At 29.0% G+C, this 21,775-nt stretch overlaps 1 protein-coding gene across 5 annotated transcripts in view; it reads left to right on the top strand.

Annotated features, from left to right (window-relative positions):
• LOC107447180 (protein Wnt-5b-like) overlaps positions 1-21,775 on the top strand; it is a 410,427-nt gene that overhangs the window by 307,234 nt on the left and 81,418 nt on the right. The window contains exon 1 of one of the 5 annotated variants that reach the window (XM_043040690.2): positions 5,983-6,126. The gene's annotated coding sequence lies outside the window, so the exon portion shown is untranslated. 5 annotated transcript variants of the gene reach the window in all.

Genomic DNA, 21,775 nt, shown 5'->3' with positions numbered 1-21,775 from the left:
CCAAATATGGTAAAATTTACCATGCTTCTAGTTTCTATGGGAACATCAAAAAGCTCGGTAATTTTTACCGGAGTAATGATTTTAGTGAAATTAACAATAAAATAATTGGTTTTAAAATACGTGAAAAAATTTAGTAAATGTGGTAACATTTGGTAATTTTATCTTGTTACTATGGAGCATGGCATAAAAACAATTTATTTGGTTAAATTTACGTTTAAATTTTACATTTTTCTCTAAATGTGTGATAATAAAAGCTATAATTTTTAAAACCAGGATTTTCGGTAAACAGTTACCATGAGAACGAAAAAAGTACCAAATAAATGATTTAAATACTGTATATATTTGTTTTATTTACTATAATTATGTTTTTTTTTAAAAAACTAGAAACGTCATTACCGATGGTAATTTTACTAGCATAATTTTCTCCGTGTAACTAAATCTACTAATTAGCTACCTCTATAAAGACAATAAAATCATATCATGTAAATTACTTAAAATTTCAAATAGTGTAGGTCCTGTTTAAAATGGATTAGCAATCTTGAAATATTATAAAGTTTTAAGTTGCTGTCAATTTTTTTTTATGATTTCGTAATAATATAATGTTTAAACTTAAGTGTATTTAAAAGTATTAATCAAGAAATTAATTCATGCTTCGAGTATTTATTTAACCATTGATTGTAAGCCATTTGTGACTTATAACGTATTACATATTTTAGTACCTGAGTTTTTAGAGTATTAAGTCAGTTCTGGTTTGATATTTACGTTATGTACGAAACAAAGAATGATAGAAAAAGATCAACATTTTATTAAAATTTTTGACCTAAATCATTTTAAACTTGGCTATCGTTAGATTGAAACTGATTTTTATACGTTTAGAATAGATTTTGACTTTTATAATGTAAAAAAAAGAGAAGAAAAAAACATTCTGAATGAAACATTTAAAGAAATATTGTCGAGGTTGTTTATGTTTTATTCTCAAAAAAAAAAAAAAAAAAAAAAAAAAAAAAAAAAAAAAAANAGGAACATATGTATGCTATGAAGCGTAAATTTCAATATATATAATTTATATCCAACAAATTTCTTCCTATGTGTTGTGTGTTGTCACTAGACTGTGAAATATTCGAAAGTATTTTATTCATTTTTAAAATGAAAAGTGAATTCGAAACCAATAAAGTGTGAATATTTGTTTTGTAGAAGGTCAGAAAAGGGTGAAATGGTGCCACTAAATATTTTTAGAGCTTTTTTTTTTCCTCGCTAGAATAATGTTTTTCAAAATTATTTCATTTAAAAAAAAGGAAAACAATATTTTTTTATAGAATGATTGAACCCAAATAAAAGAGATTATTTAATGAAAGAGATTATTAAAAGAGATAATAAACCAGTAATTCCAATTCAAATGTGTTTCTTTACAATCTAGTATTTTATTATTCTTTTCTTTTTCTTTTGCTATTTGTGTAAGCAAATATTTTTTATTAGAATCATAGTTTGAACAACTGTTTTTGGATATATGAAAGTATCACAGGTTTAAAAAATTATTATTAAAATTGATAAAAAAAATTATATATTAAATATTTAAGTAAAATCAGTCCTCATTATTAATTTTTCTTTTACTATAAGTTATAACTTTATATATGGGTGATTCTTTGGAAACATGACAATTCGGAACTAAAAATTTTTTCAAATTTAAAGTCTTCAAAATAGTCTGAAATTTTTTTGTATATTTATTTAGTTACATTTATTTATATCTTACAGACAGCAGTGTAGTTCATTGACATTTGCTTAAGGAAAAAAAAAATTAAATTCTCCAAATTTTTAATGACAGGAAAATGACATATTAGCTTAGCAGTTAAAAAAACAGTCATTTTAAGCTAATAGTACGCAACTCAACTTAAGCCTTTGCGTTAGATTGACCATGAATTGCTTAAATTAATTCTTTTATCCACTGTAGAAAGAATCAAAAATGTTTTTGTTGCTGCTATGTAAAGAATAAAACTGTGTATAATAATCAACCATTCAATAAATAAAAAAAAACATTCTTTAACTTTGCCTATTACATTAACATTCAAGCATATTACAATCGTACATAAACTTAGTATTAGGTTAATATTTGCTTTCTCTCTTTACATTCAACTGTTTAAAAATATTTCTGGTAACTGTTTCAATGTCCTGGCATTCATAAGCCAGGAAAATGACAGCCAGGATAATGACAATTTGCCATTATATAGCATTTAATTTAACATTTCGGCCTAAGATGTTTACATTCCGCAGAAAACAACAGGATTTCCTGTAACTCAGGTAAATCCATGTAGTTTATGTTATTAATGATTTCAGGAAGACAGGAAAAGGACAACATGGAAACCTACTCACCTTCTTACTAGAGAATCTAAAATACCGTACGATTTATCTCTAAAATTCTGATTGGGTGATTGCCTTTCATTTTACATGTTTCGAAAGATTGTGCCGAATAGAGTAAATAATCATCATGAGTTTATTTCTGAAAATTAAATGGATAGATCGGTAGGTACATTATTTACGTCGCACTAGAGCTGCGATATGGGTTATTGGCAACGGTATGGGAAACATCCCTGAGGATGATCCGAAGACATGCCGTAACAATTTTGATCCTCTGCAGAGGGGAGGGCTCCCCTGCTTTGGTAGTCCGACGACCTGCGTGCGAAGTCGAGCACTTTACGGTAGAACAGTTTAACCACGACCAATACCGCACACCCTCGGTTCCTAAGCAGGCTGATTAAAGTGGTCACCCGCATGACCGCTGCTAGTGATGCTTGACTTCTGTGTTCTACCGGGAACCGTGTCTTTACGATCAGTCCACAGAAATTAAATGAAAAAGAACAAAAGCATATTTATTATTCCCCCCCCCGTTTCCGCCTTTCTGACAATTGAATTCGGTCGGGAGGGGAAGAGTCTCTTAACGTCATCAAATTAATTCTAGTTAATAATTAGTTAATTCATTAAATAAAAAATTTAAATAAATTTTAGCAAAAATTTCTCTATTTTTAAGTACATGCAGAATAAAACTGATGCTTTTAAGGGTGAAAAAAGTATAGTTCAAAAAGTTGTTTCAAAAGGACATAATTTTTGCTCCAAAACACAAAAAAAAAACCTTTATCCTTTCTCTGGTATTTGCAACAACACCAAATCACACTTTTTTTTCCCTTTATATTTCTTTCTACATTAAAGGAAATGGTTGTCGGGTTTTTAAAACGATTTCATCATAACAGTCTATTCTACGGAATGTTAATGCATCTAATAAGGCTCATAAAAACTCACTATAGCCTAAAAGTTTGATAAAACTCATTGTAAACCAGCTCCAGGCCTATTACAAAAAAGAAAAATTTGATACTTACACGGAATTCTACTTGTGATACTTATTATATTTCAAATTTTAGAAAAACAAGAGTGAGATATCTTTTCTTGTTATGATAACATTAGGAATTAATTTTAGATATTAGCTGTGATACTTTGGGATTTATGACTTTATGGTTGCGATATTTCTATTTAAATCTTTTTAAGTAGAATTAATTACGGAAACTTGTTTTGCACTTTTTTGTGCATTTCACTCGCGTTGGAACATTACGTCTGTATTGCAATTAATTAAAAACGTTTTTAAACTCATAAGCAGTTTTGTGTTTAGAAGTAATGAATTCACTGATTATCATTATGACTAATAAGTTAGGTTGAGTTAAAGCAGTATATTTGTATTGAATTATATTATAAAATGAAATAATAAATAATCTTTAGAAAAAATTTTCATCTTTAAGAACTTCATTGTTTGAGAGAATTTTATTGCAAATTAATCATTTTTTATTAACTTATATTTTGAAAAATAATTTTTTTTTCCTGAATCATTATAACTTACAAACGGATTCAAATTCAGCACTCCCGTAAATAGAATATTTTATTTCATGACTGACAATAAACAACCTATTTATGTAATGAATTTAAGTCAATTATGCAATGCATCATTTGCTCTTTGCATCATTTTGCAATGTATTATTGTAGTTTTTAACTATATAAGAGAAAAACTTCAGATGTTGGTCAAATTTACTTTTCGTGTTAAACTAACGAGCTATGTATGAAGTGTTATATGGAGAGAGAAACCACGAACACAACCACATTTCGAAATTTCGCGAGAAATTTCACGATTCGAGGGTTCCCTATACTGGAAATGTTTTTCATTCTATTTTAAGAGTCAAGATTTAGATTCATAGATATAGTTAATTAGAGAAAATTTATGCACTGTCAGAGGGAACATTTATACTATTATTGTACACTCTCACGTAGCATCTCGCATGCTCTCGTGCGTAGGTTCTGCGCAAATTTCGTAGAGAATCAACCTGGTAGACGGATCATGGCTAGAGTCCTCTTGCCGTCAGGCTAACCGTAGAAGGTTTTCATAGTTTCCTTCCCCATGAAAAGCAAATGCGGGTTAGTTCCATCAAAAAGTCAAAATTTTTCCCAATATTTCATCCAGGAGTCTTCTTGCATTCTGGGTTGGGTTCAAGATTACAAGGCTACGTAGTTGAACATTAGTAGTCGTAAACCCAAAAAATTGTTTCAGCTGTTCAACGACGGTTGTAAAATAAAATAAAAAAAAATAAAATAAAATAAAATAAAATAAAAAATGCTTCCTGTAATGTATTCATAATTTTAAGGAATTATTTTAGAATAAGGATTATAATGTATATGTATAATTAAGTGCATAGTGATTGAGATGTATAATTAAAACTATTTTAAACGTTTTTTTAATATTTTTTATATAATACAATTAATAGATAATCTTCGAACATTTTATTCCTTATTTTAATTAATTTTTGTCAATTTTTAAACTTATGTATACATTATTTTTCTTACTTTTAATATTTTAAATAGTATTTAAAAAAAGAAAAAAATTTGTTATTGGGTTATGTTAAATTATAAAAAACAAGTTGTTTCACGTAAATGAAACAATAACGTGTGCTGCGTGAGAGGGCATTCATTCTTTTTTTATTTAAATCTCAAATTTTGTTTAAAATTTTTTAAATTCTACTTATTAAAAAAATCATCTAGTTAATATATTTTTTATTTATTTATTTAAGTCTGCTACTTTGCAGGTACAGATTAGACAGTTATTAGTAATTGCAGTTAATTTTAGTTTAATTTAATTGTAATAAATTTTTAATAAAAAAAATTTATGATTCTCGAAATAAAACATAAACAATAGCACTTTGAATGGCTCAACAGCAAAATCTCGACTGTTGGTAATGATTACTGTACTTACATAAAATTTTTCGCTATAGATTTCTCGAAGTTAGTTTTGATTGTAACTTTTTATTTTGTAAGTTACAAAAAAAAAGTTACAATCAAAACTAAGAAATAAACAATGTTCTAAAACTTAAATTTTTAAATAAATATTAACAATTTATTAAATTTATAAAAAATTCTGTTTAATATCGCCCCTAAAATTTTTTTTTTTTTCCAAGTGCTTTCTTCAGATTTCTAGTTTTTCTGTTTAAGAATTAAGAAAAACCATAGTATTTTTCGTCATGTTTTCTTAAAATTTATTTGATATTTTCCAATCGAGGTTCTTACTCAATAGTTCTTTGTTGTAGCATTTAAAAAAATTACAATTTTGTATACTTTTCTATTCCCCACTTTTCTATATCTACTTTTCTATTCTGACAGCCGACTCACTTACGACCGTGGGAATAAACATATCTTTTCATTCAATTCCACTCATTTATCAAGACTACTAGTTTTCCAAACTTGCTATTTAACAATAACTGATGTTCCTGGAATCCGTAAACTCTTTAAACACGGCGCCTGTTTCTAGAAAAACTTCAGATGTCAAATGACATGAGACATTATTTGCATTTTTCAACCTTAACCATTATGCATATTATCTTCAAAGGGGCCGACATTTTTTGACAAGGTAAGTGGCTGAAGAAAGGTGGGGACTTTAGGGATAAACGGTAGCTTTTCCCTTACGAGCTGCAAGTCAGACTGAGGAGTCATTTTTTCCCGTATGAAAAGAATAGATGTTTACTTTGCGTGTAACAGAATAAAGCGTTTCCTAAACCTCATTTTTCTCTAGAAAAGCGTGCGAAAAAGTCTACACAATGTTTGGTGAGAAAGTGTTTGCTTTATTCTCAAATGCTTGTAAAATACATTATTCTTCATAAAGTTTTTTTTTTTTTTGATTGATTAATAAAGTATTAAGGTATTTCTCCCAAAATTTTTTTTCGTAAATAAAAGTGATGAGAATTGTTTCTAGTTATATAAATAGTCGTCACAATGTTTGGTGAGAAAGTGTTTTCTTTATTCTCAAATGCATGTAAATTTTATTATTCTTCATGCAGTATTTTTTTTTTTTGATTGATTAATAAAGTATTAAAGTATTTCTTCCTAAAAATTTTTTCGTAAATAAAAGTGATGAGAATTGTTTCGAGTTATATAAATAGTCGTCACAATGTTTGGTGAGAAAGTGTTTGCTTTATTTTCAAATGCATGTAAAATACATTATTCTTCATAAAGTATTTTTTTTTTGATCGATTAATAAAGTATTAAAGTATTTCTCCCAAAATTTTTTTTAGTAAATAAAAGTGATGAGAATTGTTTCTAGTTATATAAATAGTCGTCACAATGTTTGGTGAGAAAGTGTTTGCTTTATTCTCAAATGCATGTAAAATATATTATTCTTCATGAAGTATTTTTTTTTTGATTGATTAATAAAGTATTAAAGTATTTCTTCCAAAAAATTTTTTCGTAAATAAAAATGAGGAGAATTGTTTCTAGTTATGTAAATAGTCGTCATAATATTTGATGAGAAAGTGTTTGCTTTATTCTCAAATGCTTGCAAAATATATTATTCTTCATAAAGTTTTTTTTTTTGATTGATTAATAAAGTATTAAGGTATTTCTCCCAAAAATTCTTTTCGTAAATAAAAGTGATGAGAATTGTTTCTAGTTATATAAATAGTCGTCACAATGTTTGGTGAGAAAGTGTTTGCTTTATTCTCAAATGCATGTAAATTATATTATTCTTCATGAAGTATTTTTTTTTTGATTGATTAATAAAGTATTAAAGTATTTCTTCCAAAAAATTTTTTCGTAAATAAAAATGAGGAGAATTGTTTCTAGTTATGTAAATAGTCGTCATAATATTTGATGAGAAAGTGTTTGCTTTATTCTCAAATGCTTGCAAAATATATTATTCTTCATAAAGTTTTTTTTTTTGATTGATTAATAAAGTATTAAGGTATTTCTCCCAAAATTTTTTCGCAAATGAAAATGATAGAATTGTTTCTAGTTATATGAATAGTCGTCACAAGGTTTGGTGAGAAAGTGCTTGCTTTATTCTCAAATGCTTGTAAAATATATTATTCTTCATAAAGTATATATATTTTTTGATTGATTAATAAAGTATTAAGGTACTTCTCCCAAAAATTTTTTTCGTGAATAAAAATGATGAGAATTTTTTCCAGTTATATAAATAGTCGTCACAATGTTTGGTGAGAAAGTGTTTGCTTTATTCTCAAATGCTTGTAAAATATATTATTCTTCATAAAGTATTTTTTTTTGATTGATTAATAAAGTATTAAGGTATTTCTCCCCAAATTTTTTTTCGTTAATAAAAATGATGAGAATAGTTTCTAGTTACATAAATAGTCAAAAACTGCTAACAAAAATTGCTTTTATAATAATGTTTTTTAATCATTGGAATTTTTTAAAAAATAATTCTATGTTTTCATTTTATTATATTTTTTTTATTTTTTGCAAAAATTATTAAATTTTGTGCAAATTGTATGTGTGCTTTTTGCTTCTGTTTTAACTGCGAAGTGAAAGGCTAGGAGCAATGAATGAGCCCCCTTCTTAATGAAGCATCTGAAATAGAAAAAAAAGCACAATCAAAATTATGTGTATGAAACTATATGTACTTTTAAATGTAGCATACTTCAATTAATAATTCTTTATTTCTGATTTAAGGCCCAGATTTTGATTATATTTCGATTTTTTTCTTTTCTTTGGCAGATAGTGGTGGGATTACCATTGCCTTTGGAAGGAGTATAAATTTATTGCAAATATAACACATTTGATGTTATTTATTTTATAAATTAGAATGATTTTGTAGACTGGTATGCATTTATAACTGGTGGTTTCAATTTCACGTAAAAAAAACAGCACGAAACTTTTATATTAATTCACTTTTAAGAAATTTAAAGCTGTGAGAAATTTAAAGAAGTTGTTTTATCAAATTTGTTAAAAGAATATAATTCAATATGGATAAAATAATGAAGAAAGCAGACTTTTTTAGATATATTTATTTTCTGCCATACAATAAACTAAAACAAAACAGTGGCGAACTGTCCCGTCTTCTCTTTAGCAATTTGTTAACATTGCTCCAATGAGCAATGTAATAAATGAATATCGCTAAGCCGGGCACACCATATGTTGCCCGTTCGAACTATTTCATCATCAATTTAAAACTATGGTTTTTAAATTGATTGAACCTAAACTTGATTCTGTGCTTTCAAATAAATAAAACTGAATAATAGTTTTCAAATGTTTTGATTAACGTTTAGTCTTTTTCAGTATATTGAAATGCTCTAATGCAAATTAGTACTTTAAAATATGCCAATATTTATTCCCCTATAAGATTTAGACTGATATTAATTACATTTTAATTTTAGATATATCCTCTTGAGTAGTATTAAACGACTACGCAGTAAGTAATCCAGTTCGCTCATACTAGCCCTTTAGCTTGTTTACGCTAGCCCAGGGAATTGAGGCTAGTATGGACAATGAGGCTCTTTTTTTTAATAAAAAAGGACTAATTAACCTTTCTTTTTCCTATTATGTTTTTATGCTAAATTAAATAAAAATAAGTTGAATCGGTATTATTAATAGTTCAGAAATAATGAGGGTTTTATGTATAAAAACAATAAATTTTTAAATACACCCTTTTACTCATAAAACACTTACAATTTCTAAAGCATTAGTTTTATGGTCCTAATTTTGACTGGATTTGAAATTGTGCTGAAAGAATACACATGTACTATACCTCACATGTCTATTTAGTTATGACAGATGTGTAAATAAGCATAAGTTAAAAATTATGCTTTTTGTTCATAAAAGCTTCTGTAACTTTTAAACTAATAGTTCTATCGACTTCGTTTTGATTTCATTCCTTCGAAATCAAAACCTATTCATTAAACAATACTTCACTTGCCTAGATAGCAATATCTTCATGGAGGACTAACTAACCAGCCTTTGCGTACATGGAGAGGAAAGCAACGAAAATTTCCGGGAGTTAGCTCGACNTATCAGTTATCCGGAATAGCGATGGTCCCGATCGTTCCGGATAATCGGTTCCCTTCTGGAATTATACTTTTTGTACATAAAATCTTCTATAACTTTTAAACTAATAGTTGTATCGACTTCGTTTTGATATCATTCCATTGAAGGCAAAACATATTCATTAAACAATACTTCACTTGTCTAGATAGCAATATCAGTATAAGTACATATAACTATGTTTTTTAGGTATAAAACTTGAATAACTTCTATACTAAAAGTTCGATCGACTTATGATTGGTTTGAATCAGTTCAGCGTCAAATAAATAAACTAAAAATTTATCGGAAACAATACTTTACGTGACTAATTAGCTTAAGTTCCTCCCCCTTTTAACCTCTCTTCTCCCACTAGTGTAACCTTTAAAGGTGATTTATAAAGTAATCATATCATATACTATTTACGACGTTTTTAAAACGGTGATATTAATAATTATATAATGAAATAACAATTATAGTAATTAATAGATTCAAACTTTCGTCCTCTTTCATTCCTAAACTATTAGGACCATATTTCCAAATAGTGACAACTCCATATTTTGAGGGTCAAGAATCTGAATCCGTTGAAGTAGTAAGAATGTTTATTTACAGAAAGAACGTTTTTATATCTGATTTCGGCAAACTTAAAATATTATCTGCACTAATTATTAGAATATATAAGGTTAATCACTAAAATTGAGCCTGAACATTAGATCAAAATTCATTCAGAATGTTCACTTTTTTTGAGTACTTATATATTAGATATGTATTTTCATATAGATTTATAACAGGCCTTGAACAGCCAACTCTATTGTGAGTTTACCATCATCAATGTTTAACTCCGTAGATCTGTAATTTTGAATCCAATTCAGAAAACAAGGGAACTCCTGGATCAAGCATTGGGATAAATTAGCCTTCATGGAGGACTTTTTGATGGAACTAACCCTCTTTTGCGTTACATGGAGAGGAAAACAACGAAAATTTCCCAGAGTTAGCTCGACGGCAAGGGGATTCTAACACATAATCCGTTTACCACTGAGGATATCTTACGTCATCACTACGGTTGCTGCAAGCCAGGATCTGAATTCGTATAGACCAGCCGCAGCTGGGATTCGAACCTGGGTTTCCTTATTGGAATGCGACTGTTCTTTCCCCTAACCCACAGTTGCTCTAATTAGATCATTAAAAAATGGCTTATTACTTTGTTTTTCGTGTGACCAGAAAGTTTATAAAATTTTAATGTACTTAGTACAGAAATCCCACAATTTATTTTAAATGTACAGGTTAAATTTCCGCTCATTATGTGTTATCAGAGATACACCAATTCATTATCAGCCTTATAATTCTTTTAATTCTTTTGCTCAATGTTATTGCATTAAAAAGTAATTTGTTAGTCCTGATAATATTAATTATTTAAATATGCCTTAAATCTCGATAATATTGCATGTATTATTTTAGTTAACTTTACGTAGTTATAAAGTTCTTTAGAAAATTTCCTTGTTATCTCATTTGCTTGAAACTCTCATTCTCTCTCTCACTGTAACTAAAAAAAAAAAATTTTTTTTTTTAATATTCTGAGATAATACTTTCAGTAGTACGTGATTTTATTTTTCAATTCAGGGATATCATAAACACGTAGGAGAAAATCATTAATTTTTGTATTCTAAACTATTTATCATAGACAAGAAACTAAGTTGTTCACGTCTGATTTCTTTCGTTTTTTTTCTTCTTTTTTTTCGTTTTGTAACCTCTGGGTGTGGTGCCAAAAAGAATAGTTTCTCAAAAGTGGTGTTCCATTTGCTTCTTCGTAAACTTCGAACAGGTGAGCTTTTGACCAAACCTATTCGCTTTGCTACTTATTATTCATTCTTTACAATAAATGATGATGGATGTATTTGATGTATTTCCATTTATCTAAATAATAACGCTTATGATTGTTTACGTCTCTTTTTCTTCATGTCTTCGGGCTGTTTTTCGTTTAGGCAATAAATAAAATTATCAACGCCTTCATTTCATATCAAGTTTGTGTATCTACAATACAGGGATTAATGCTAGATGGTATCAGATTTGAAATATCGGATACAGCGCACAGTGAAGGCTATTATTTCTGATGAATCATAGCAATAAAACCATATAAGTTTTTCTATTGTTTTATTTTTAAAAAAAATTCTTGCACCGAATTTATTCTAGAGGAATCTTTGATATTTTTACAATACTGCAATTGGAGCTAGATGGTATCAGATTTAAAATATCGGATCGTTTATTGAAGGCTATTATTTCTCATGAATCCTAACAAAAACGCCCTATACGTTTTTTTTTTTTTTTTTTTTTTTTTTTTTTTTTTTTTAAATTTTTGCAGTGAATTTAGAAATCTTAATTCTAGAAAAATCTCAAAAAAAAAAAATTCTTTTTTATACATAATTTGAAGATTTATATTACATGGAAATTTTGTGAGAAATACAGTAAGCTTTTGTCTATCAATATAATTTTTTGATGGAAGCAGAGAAAATGCTTTTTATTTAAAGTAAACATTTGTCATAGGTACAAATTAATAAAACTATGATTCTTGTTAAAGGCTGTGTCTAACAGTGGATTTTTATTAAATAAGGTTGAATTTTAGTGAAATATTGGACGCCAGTAACAATTGTTTCGCATTGTGCAATCGGGAGCTTGGGATTTGTTGTATCTTGTCCCAGGACATAGTTTTTTACGTATGCGTATTGTAGGCTAATTGGAAAATTCGGCTCACGGGGGTCTCAGAGGATAGAGCGCTCACCTCCCAATTAGGTAATGTAGGTTCAAATCCTAGCAGTGACTAACGATACGAATTTTGCTTCATAATTAATCAGCATGAAATTTTAAACAATTGCAAAACGAGTAAAGATATTTCTTATTTCAATTTACACATCACAATATTCTTTGTTCGCCATGTGAATAAATTCTAGTTTCGTTCTCGAAACCTGACGAAATATCAAAACAATTTAGAGGTGTGTTTTCATTTTGAATGATTGCATTTTAGAGATTTTATATCTTTTTTTTATTTATTATGTTTTGTCTGCTGCTGTTTTTGTGGATATTTTAACATTCTTACCCTTCTTTTCGTCGTTTAAAATTTTGTCTTTAAGGATATTTGAATACGAGGGTTGTTTTTTTTAACTAAGGGCTGTTTTGTTTTGTACACTACTAGGTGACGCTTTCGTCGCAACGAGTACTTGCGTCGTGTCTCTGCTATTCTTGGGAACAACTGTGCTCAGTTACAGCTGTGTATGTAACCTCTGTGGTCAGTTTTGCGTCCTTAAAATGCTCAAGTTCAACAAATCGCTCGCAGTGTATGAGGTACGGTCAGTGACGCATTTTTAGTCGGCAAAAAATCTGTCCGCTGCATGCATTCATCAGTAGATTTCTGAAGTTTACGGGGCTCCTTACTGGCATGCTGACAGGAAATTGACGACAATGACTCTCTCCACAGCTCAGTCCCGAGCTTTATTGGACTCTTTTGGCTGGGAAGTTTTGGACCACCCCTCAATACACCCCAGACCTAGCGCTAAGTGATTTTCATCTTTTCCAATGCTCCAAACATCATTTTGGTGGCAACCAGAACAGCGATGACGAAGACATCGGATGAAAAACGGTCGTAACCTCTTGGTTATCGGAGCAGGCGGTAAGTTACTACGAAGAGGGCATTCTAAATCTAGTTGCAAGGTAGGATAAGTGTTTAAGCAAGCTTGGCAACATTTTTAAAAAAGGAAGAAACGCATGTAGAATCAAAAAATGATTTTGCTTCATGAAAATTTTCTTTCATTTGGTTTTTATTTTCAAGCTGTCCTTACTTAAAAAATAGCCCTCGTAGATACAGACGCTCTTTTTTGACGGTGTTTTAAAGCACGCCCTGCTTTTAAAGATATTTTGTTTGCTTGCTGCTAATTTTACGTTTGAATTGTTCTGCTACGAGTTTATTGTATCCAGTAATTTATAAGTTCTTAAATGCATTGATTGCATCAAGTTATTGTATTAAATCCTATCAATCTTTGGACTGTTCTCCTCGACTGTTAGTGGCGGAGATTTGCTTAATTCCAAAACGACAATCCGTATGAATTTATTAATTGCATTTTCTGTCAAGAGTTAAGAAGACTCTATACCACAGAAGAAACTTTTTATCAAAAATTATCTTCACCTCCATAAGTAATTTATAATATATAAAAAGTGAGTTAAGACGAACATATAGAGACAAACATGAAATTTCAAATACCGAAAAGAAATTTTCTCAAAACCAAAATAAAAATAAATTATGCGAAGATAACTTAGGATTAAGCAATGGGAAAGTTTTCTTACAATAATTTGTTAGGATTTCCATTTTTTTTTCTTCTCCTGCAATTGAAACTTCATAGCTTGCTCTATGTTTACCTGAACTCACTTTTTCTGTAATTTCAATTTTAAATTAGTTATGGAGGCAAAATAGAATTTGCGATGAAAAGTTTTTCCCTCGGTATGGCATCCTTTTAAGGCATCCCGATAGATGAGAGCTGTTATATTTGCGGTAGGATAAGCAGAAATCCTGGTAGGCTATAATCCTGTCTTAACCAAAATCAGACACCTGTTTGTAAGCTTCTTTTCTTCTTATACGTGGCATTACAGAAGCTTTTTGTTTATTATCGAAAATGACATTCAAGTACAAATTGAGTATGAGAAAACTGCTGTCAAACCTCTGTTTTGATACGCTTTGAAGGTAGTGCCCTGTTTTAGTACTGCCGCCTGTTTTGTCCGATTGTTTACATGTAACACTAAGCTTTTACCTGTCCTGCGTATCGCCCTTCGTCTTCCAGGTGTAGCTAATTCAGAGGCTAGTAGAATATTAAGTGAACTCTCCTAGAAGACCTCACACCAGATAGTTTTAGAAAATTATATTTAACTTGCAACATCTAACAGCATTTGTGAATTATTGCTGGATGTGACATAATCAGTACTGACAGTGCAGACCCTTAATTTTAGCGATTTAGTGATAAAAATTTGGTTTTTAGTCAAAACGGGATTGTATCTCTCTCTCTTTTTCTTAAAAATTTTAGATCATTTTATCATTATTGATTACAAAAGATGTATGTTTTGAAAGTTAGAGTTTAACTAGCAAAATTTAATTATTTTTCCACATTGCAATGCTGAAAAAAAAAGTAAATTCTTTGATAGATTAACTCTAAACGTTCCCTTATTGATTCAATTATAGATTTCGAATGATTAATAAATGGCTCGTTTTCCTTTCGAAGGGCACTTGAGAATTGATTAATGATTTCGCTATTTAAAATATTAAAAGAAAAATATTTTTACGTTCTCATTTTTAATTTTTTCCCCCTCAACCGTTTGCCTTTTTTTTATTAGTCTCAACTGCCTAACTGACAACCTTACTTACAGTGATTAATGCAATAGTAAAACTTCTTGTAAGTTTGACAACAGTGTTCTTCGAAACTTTTGCTGAGGAAAAATAAAACAACCACAGCTTAAAGGCCGTACACATGCAGCAAAGCTACAGTTTTAAACTATACATAACATCTTGCCGAAAAGAATTATCTACTGATCTCTAATTATAGAGAAGTCTAAACTGAAGTCACGTCATTTACCTGTTCACTGGCAATCCATCAATGATCAATCAGTCCGATGAGGAGAACCGGGGTTCAATCCCGGCGATGCCTGGTGGATACGAATTCCGCATCGAATTGCACCGACCACAGTGCTAACATGAAATATCCTCAGTGGTAGACGGATCATGGGTTAGAGTCCCCTTGCCGTTAGGCTAACCGTGGGAGGTTCTCGTGGTCTACCATTCTGTGTAACGCAGCGTGTTAGTTCCATCAGAAAGTCCTCCACGGAGGCAAGTTTTTCCCAATACTTGATCCAGGAGTTTCCTTGTCTTCTGGATTGGGTTTAAAATTACAAGGCTACGGAGTTGAACATCAGTAGTCGTAAACCCAAAAATATTGGGTCGGCTAACGACGGTTATAAAATAAAAATAAAAACGATCTAGCTGACGTTTCATCAAGCTCAGACAGACGAGCTTAGTGGGTCTGCAGGGTTGTAGGATTGAGGATTAGGTGCGAGAGACCGCACTCGCGTCTTTTGGGTGACGGTTGTGTGGTTTCCGTGACCGAGGGATCTGGGTCTTTCGATCTTCCGGAAGTGCAGGGGATGATGTTTTCTGCAGTGGCCATGAAAAGCCGATTTATTAAGGATTTACTTTTTTCCCACCCAGTACGAAAAATAGCTATTCCGATATCAGTTAATAATTCTAAACAGGGTTCTGTTTAGAAGAAATTTGGGTCCGTTAACGGACCCTTCACAAAATATCTTTTCATAAAAACGGACCCTTCACAAAATATTTTAACTTAAAAACGGACCCTTCACAAAATGATTTTTCTTTTAATCGGACCCTTCACAAATTTGTTTATCTTCATTATTATTTTGTTAATCGAATAAACCCTTTCCAGGGCAGAAAACAAGAAAGATGGATGTAAACGAATTAAGTTTTGTCTTCGGCAGACGATTCTTCCATTATTCGTCCGAAATGAATATTCTGCGTTCAGCAGTATAGGCTAAATACCAAATATTTGTATGTTGCATCTCTAATTTAGAAGCAGCAATTGCTGTTTATTTTTGAAAATTTAATTTTTTTATTATAATTTTACAGTGCCGAGCATAGTCTTGTGTCTATTTACAATTTAAAAACTCCTTGAAAAAGGTTTTTGCAATAGCCGGACCCCATTTGCACAAATTCATAAAAGCGGACCCTGGTTGAAAGAATGTGAGTAATTTTTTCACAATTTCACGAAAAACGGACCTTTCACAAAATGTCTGGACAGACCCCTGCTAAATTTTTACGAAATCGTGATAATATAGCGTAGCTAAGATTCCAGATAATGAAGTGTTCAAGCAAAATTAAGGAATCCGATTGGGTGAAAATCCGCAATACCGGCGGACAAAACCGAAACCGAAAGTACCTAAAAACGCAACTAAAATGTTTTTTTTTTCTTTTAATGCTTCAAATATTTGAACAATTTATTTGAATAATTATTTGAATAACTTCTATTTTTTAGACAAATAAAATTCAGTTTCAGAAAAAATAATTTTTGAATTATAATTTTTTTTGTTGACTGAATTTTCTTACGTTTCTGACCTTTCGTACATTTTAAATACATTTTCTGAAGAACGTTAATGTTGTGAAAATTCCTTTACGCTAGCACACATTACAAAAAAGTGTATTATAGCACTTTGAAATTCTGTATGTAGATTTTGTATAATGTTATCGAAGCTTTGAACTAAAAGTCAAAGTCTTAATTTGCCATTTTTATCAAGCTTTATGATGGAAAGAATATTTTGAATTTTTCTTTAAGAATTCAATATTAAACAATGAATTTAGTTCTATTTCATTGTCTTTTTGAAATTTTTTTTGAGACTTAAATCACGAGGGTAATCACAATATTTATCTAGGAAAAAAAATTCTTTTGAAATGCATTACAATTTTGTTGCAGAGTTATTAATTTGACATGAAATTTTGTTTTGTGCTCCCATTTGCCCTTATTTTGAAAAAATAGTTTATAGATTTTTAAACTTTAAATTTGTATTTAAGCTTTTTTTTATCTTTTTCTTTTTTTTACAAAAAAATTGCTCCGAAAACAGTCAGATACCTTAAAAAATTTGATCACAAATGTTTTTCAATTTCACAAGACATTGGCTTTTTTTTATAGATATATTGACGTTTTGTGCCATTTTCAGACATTTCGCTGGATAGGTTGAACTTAACCAAACACTTACAACGGTTAACTGTTGCAAACTTGCACCAGTTATGAAAACAGCATATTATTCACAAATAAGAGTTGTTTCATTATATGACAGTGACTTCGAATCACAGCCTTAGGGGGAATCGATAGGGTATATATCAATAATGAATTTTTGGGGATATTTGAGATTTTATCAGTTGCATGCTGTGATAGTGCTTTAGCATAAACAGGAATACTTTTTGAGTTATTAAAGATTTTTTCTCAAAAATGGTGAAACTTTTTTAGGAAATTAAAAGTTCTCAGTTCATAATTTTTTCAAAAAGATTTCTGACAAAAGTATGAACAATGTAAACATGTACATGTAAATATTCGGTGAAAAAAAATGGAAGCAATATTTTTATGAGATGCGTAGTAAAGGTACACCAAAAAAGATCAGTTTTAGCATTATTGGTATATGTCTTACCGACTCCCCTTAACTATTCATTAGGGAAGGGTGTGGGTATATTTTGTTTCATAAATAATTGGTAAATATCATTCATTAAATGCGTTGCGCACTTTTCTTGTTTGATAAATATTAGACCAAACTCGCATAGTCACACTAATGTGGGTAAAAATATTTTAGCTTGGAGAAAACACATAATTTTTAAACGTATTTAAAGAATTTTTTTTACAATAACGTAAGTTAATTCCTGTCATTAGACAAAACTATAAATTTTTTCCAAAATTTTTTTGCAGAACAAATTATGTTTAACTTTAAATGTTGTCAAATCTCTTACTCATTGTTCATTGTTAAATTTTTTTTTATAAAAACAAAACAATTTAACCAATATGACAACTTAATATCGACTAAATACGACAGCCAAAGCAAACTGAACTCGTTCCTTCTCGACATTGCTAAAAATTACTTTTGAGTCGAACATAAAAATTACAAATGCTACAATGTCAACCGAACATTTGATACCCGTTGCCATTGATATAATGTAAATGGAAAAAATAAATAATGTAACTAAAATTTCCGTTGAAAAAAAGATTTATCTTAGTTTTAAATAATATATTTTTAAACAGAGCTGTGGAGTCAGTGTTTAAGTGTTTGAGGACGATTGACTCCGGACCTTGCGAAGAGATAAGTTTGAAAATTTACAAAATTGAAGAAATAAATTTTAAAAAATATTGAAATTCTACAAAACCATTATAAAGTATGAGATTGATATCTCAACATATAGGAGTGGAACAAAATAATGGAAATACTTTTATATATTAAGACAGTTTTTGATTTTCCTCATACAGTACTCAGAGATTTATTTTATAAATTTAGATGTATTTAGATCGTGCAATTCCTCATACATACATTAAAGCTTTTAGAGGTTTGAGAGACTGACGATAAATTACAAAGTGAAAAAGAATGTATTAATTTGTAATTTATAACTATTATTTTGGTTATTATATACAATAATTGCACAAAATTTCGTAAACCTAGCTGAAATATTTATCGAGATATGGATATTTTTAGTAAAAAAAAGAAAAAAAAAACTGATATTTTGTCTTACTTCTTTTTGCAATAACTTTGAAAATATTCAATAAAACTTTTCGTATAATTCGACTTTTGAAAGTTTTCGACTTTTCGAAAGTTTCGACTTTTGAGTTTTTTCGACTCCGACTCCGCAGCCATGTTTTTAAAGAGACAGTCAGAATTAAATATCAATATTTTTTTATTATCCTCGAACAACTTTTTTCGCCGTCGTTAATAAAGTAGCTATATACTCATTAATGCTTAATAAAAGCCAATGTGATAATTTTTATATCCTTTTGCATTAATCCTTTTGCATTATTTTTCTTACCCTTAAATCTGTAAATAAATGTGCTTTCACAGTTATTGACAAATTATTCACAAATTTATTATTAAACACAATTTTTAATCACTTTTATTCAGTATATTCATATAAAAGCGAGATGATTCGACTAATTTTATTCAAATTATTGTGTACAATGCACAAAAAAGAAAGCCTTGAATGAATTTTGATTTAATGATCTGAACTTCTAGGACTCAATTTGAATGGTTGATGGGGGTAATTAATTAGTGCAGACGATATTTTAAGTTACGAATTCAGAACCAAAAACGTACTTTCTCTGAATAAACATACCTTTTTTTCGACAGTTTTAGAGCTGACCCTCATAAATATAGGGGAAACCACAATATGGGAAACATAGCCCCAATAGTTCGGCCAGGAGAGCAGTCCGATGTTTGGACCCCTTAATGTTAATTTTATTTATTTGTTTATTTATTTTATTTATTTATTTATTTATATGTATTTCACAACATCTTAAGAATTTTTTAAGTGAATTGAAAATGTTTTGCACACTATTATGAAATTCGTTTATGTAAAGATAGTCCCATAAAAAAATATCTTTTAGTAAATTTTTTTTTATTTCACTTAGCAGTAGTCCAAAATATTTGCTACATCATTTTAAAGAATGTATTTTTACATAACAAAATACAAAAGAGCGAAAGCGGTTGAATAGTTTCTGAGAAATTGAACTTCAAATGCACATTATTTTTTTTTTTTTAAGTCTGCAATGAACCTTCATTTTATATACATAAAAAAATCTTGTTAATTTGATCAAGGATCATTATTAAATAGAGTAAATAATTTAATTTTAATTTCAAATTTAGGAAGAAAAAAAAGCGATATATTAATTTCTTTTTAAAGAATTTGATTTAAATATACATTTTTTTTTGTCTCTAATATAAATAAACATGAAAAATATTCCTTAAAGTCACATTACTGTTTAATATTTATAAATCAAACTGCAATATTAAATTAAATTACATAATAAACATGTCCTGAATTACATAATATACATGTTCAGAATATGTAAACCATTAGACCTTCCTCATAAATATCACCATGAATAATATGGTTCGTGCGAAAATGCATATCAAAAGCTACAATAAATCCGGCATGACTTCACTAAATGTTAGTGTCGACCTTTTTGCTTTCTTTCTTTTTCTTTTTTTTTACTCTGACGAAGGCGGTATTGTAATTCTGCCAGGTGATAAAGTGTCGTCGTTTGTGTCTCCCTGTGATTTTTCTTTTTTCTTTTCACCTTCATTTCTGAGCAGTTTTTCATGGCATCACCTTCACAGCTGAGACTTAGTTTGATATCTTTATTTGAAAGGTGTTATTGTAACTCATCCGAGAGCGTTGATTATGGTATTTTATGCGATGAAAAGAATTGAACCTTGAAAAATTACGATGATCGCTTTTACCGGAAATTTTTTAAAGTTCATTTTATGTGTCAAAGTTTAAATTTTAGGAAAAATGAAAAAAGAAAAAATGATTTCCTAAAAGCATCCAATTCTATACATTGATATTAAATCGATAAAAAACTTCATCCCCTTCACATCCTTGACTTGGTCTTGATATCTTTATTTGAAAGGTTTTATTGTATCTCAACGGAGGGCATTGAATAAGGTATTTCATTCCATAAAAAAATTGGACCTTGAAAAATGGTGTTAAATTTTCTTTTCTATTTTTATGTCAATTTTTTTTTCTTCGTGCTGAAGTTCAAGTTTTTGTGATTTAAATTTTATAAAAAATAAAAAAAAAATTATAAAAACATGCAATTTTTTAAATTAAAACTAAATAGGTATTAAATTTTATGAATTTACATTACCTTCATAGCTCAGATTCGGCTTGATAACGTTATTTGAATGGAGTTATTGCATCTCGCTTGGATGCGCTGAATAAGGTATGATAAAAAAAAAGTTAAACCTTGAAAAATCGAGTTAAATTTTCTTTTTATCGAGGAATTTTTAAATTTGATTTTTTTTCTATGGGTCAAAGTTCAATTTTTTTTGTTTTTTAAATTATAGAGAAAATTTTTAGTTTTTAAACATTCGATTTTATAAATTTAAATTGAAGAGATATTAAATTTTATAAATCTGCATTACCTTCATATCTGAGACTTGGTTTTAAAATCTTTACTTGACAGGTGTTATTAAAACTGATCCGAGTGCGTTGAATAAGATATTTAATACTATGCAAAAAATTGAGAATTTGGAAAAATTCGGTTGAATTTTCTTTTTATCGATGAATTTTTGAAGTTGATTTGATTTCCTTTATCTTCTGTCTTTTGAAATTATAAAGAAAGTGATAAATTGAAAAAAAAAAAAAAACATGTAGTTCTATAAATTGAAATTAAAAAGAAATTAAAATTATAAATATATTTTTCTTTTTACTTTTCACCTTCCTTTTCTGAGCAGTTTTTCACTGCATCACCTTCACAGCTGAGACTTGGTTTGATATCTTTATTTGAAAGATGTTATTTTAACTCATATGAGAGCATTGATTGTTAGGTGTTATTAAAACTCCTTCGAGTGGGTTGAATAATGTATTTTATACCATGAAAAAATTGAAAGTTTGGAAAAATCTAATTGAATTTTCTTTTTTTATGGAGTAATTTTTCTATTTCCTTTATCTATGTGTCGAAGTCCAAGCTTTTTTCTTTTTAAATTAAGAATTAAGAATAATTTTATTAAGAAAGTGATAAATTTAAGAAAAAAAGAAACATGCAATTCTATAAATCAAAATTAAAAAGAAATTAAAATTATGTATATACATCACCTCCACAGTTGAGACTTGGTTTTGATATCCTTATTTGAAAGGCATTATTGTTTCTTA

The sequence above is a fragment of the Parasteatoda tepidariorum genome, chromosome 5 (genome assembly GCF_043381705.1).
Source record: "Parasteatoda tepidariorum isolate YZ-2023 chromosome 5, CAS_Ptep_4.0, whole genome shotgun sequence".
Classification (NCBI taxonomy): Eukaryota; Metazoa; Arthropoda; class Arachnida; order Araneae; family Theridiidae; genus Parasteatoda; species Parasteatoda tepidariorum.
The sequence above is the reverse complement of the archived record's forward strand: the minus strand, read 5'-3'. Positions and strand labels throughout refer to the sequence as shown.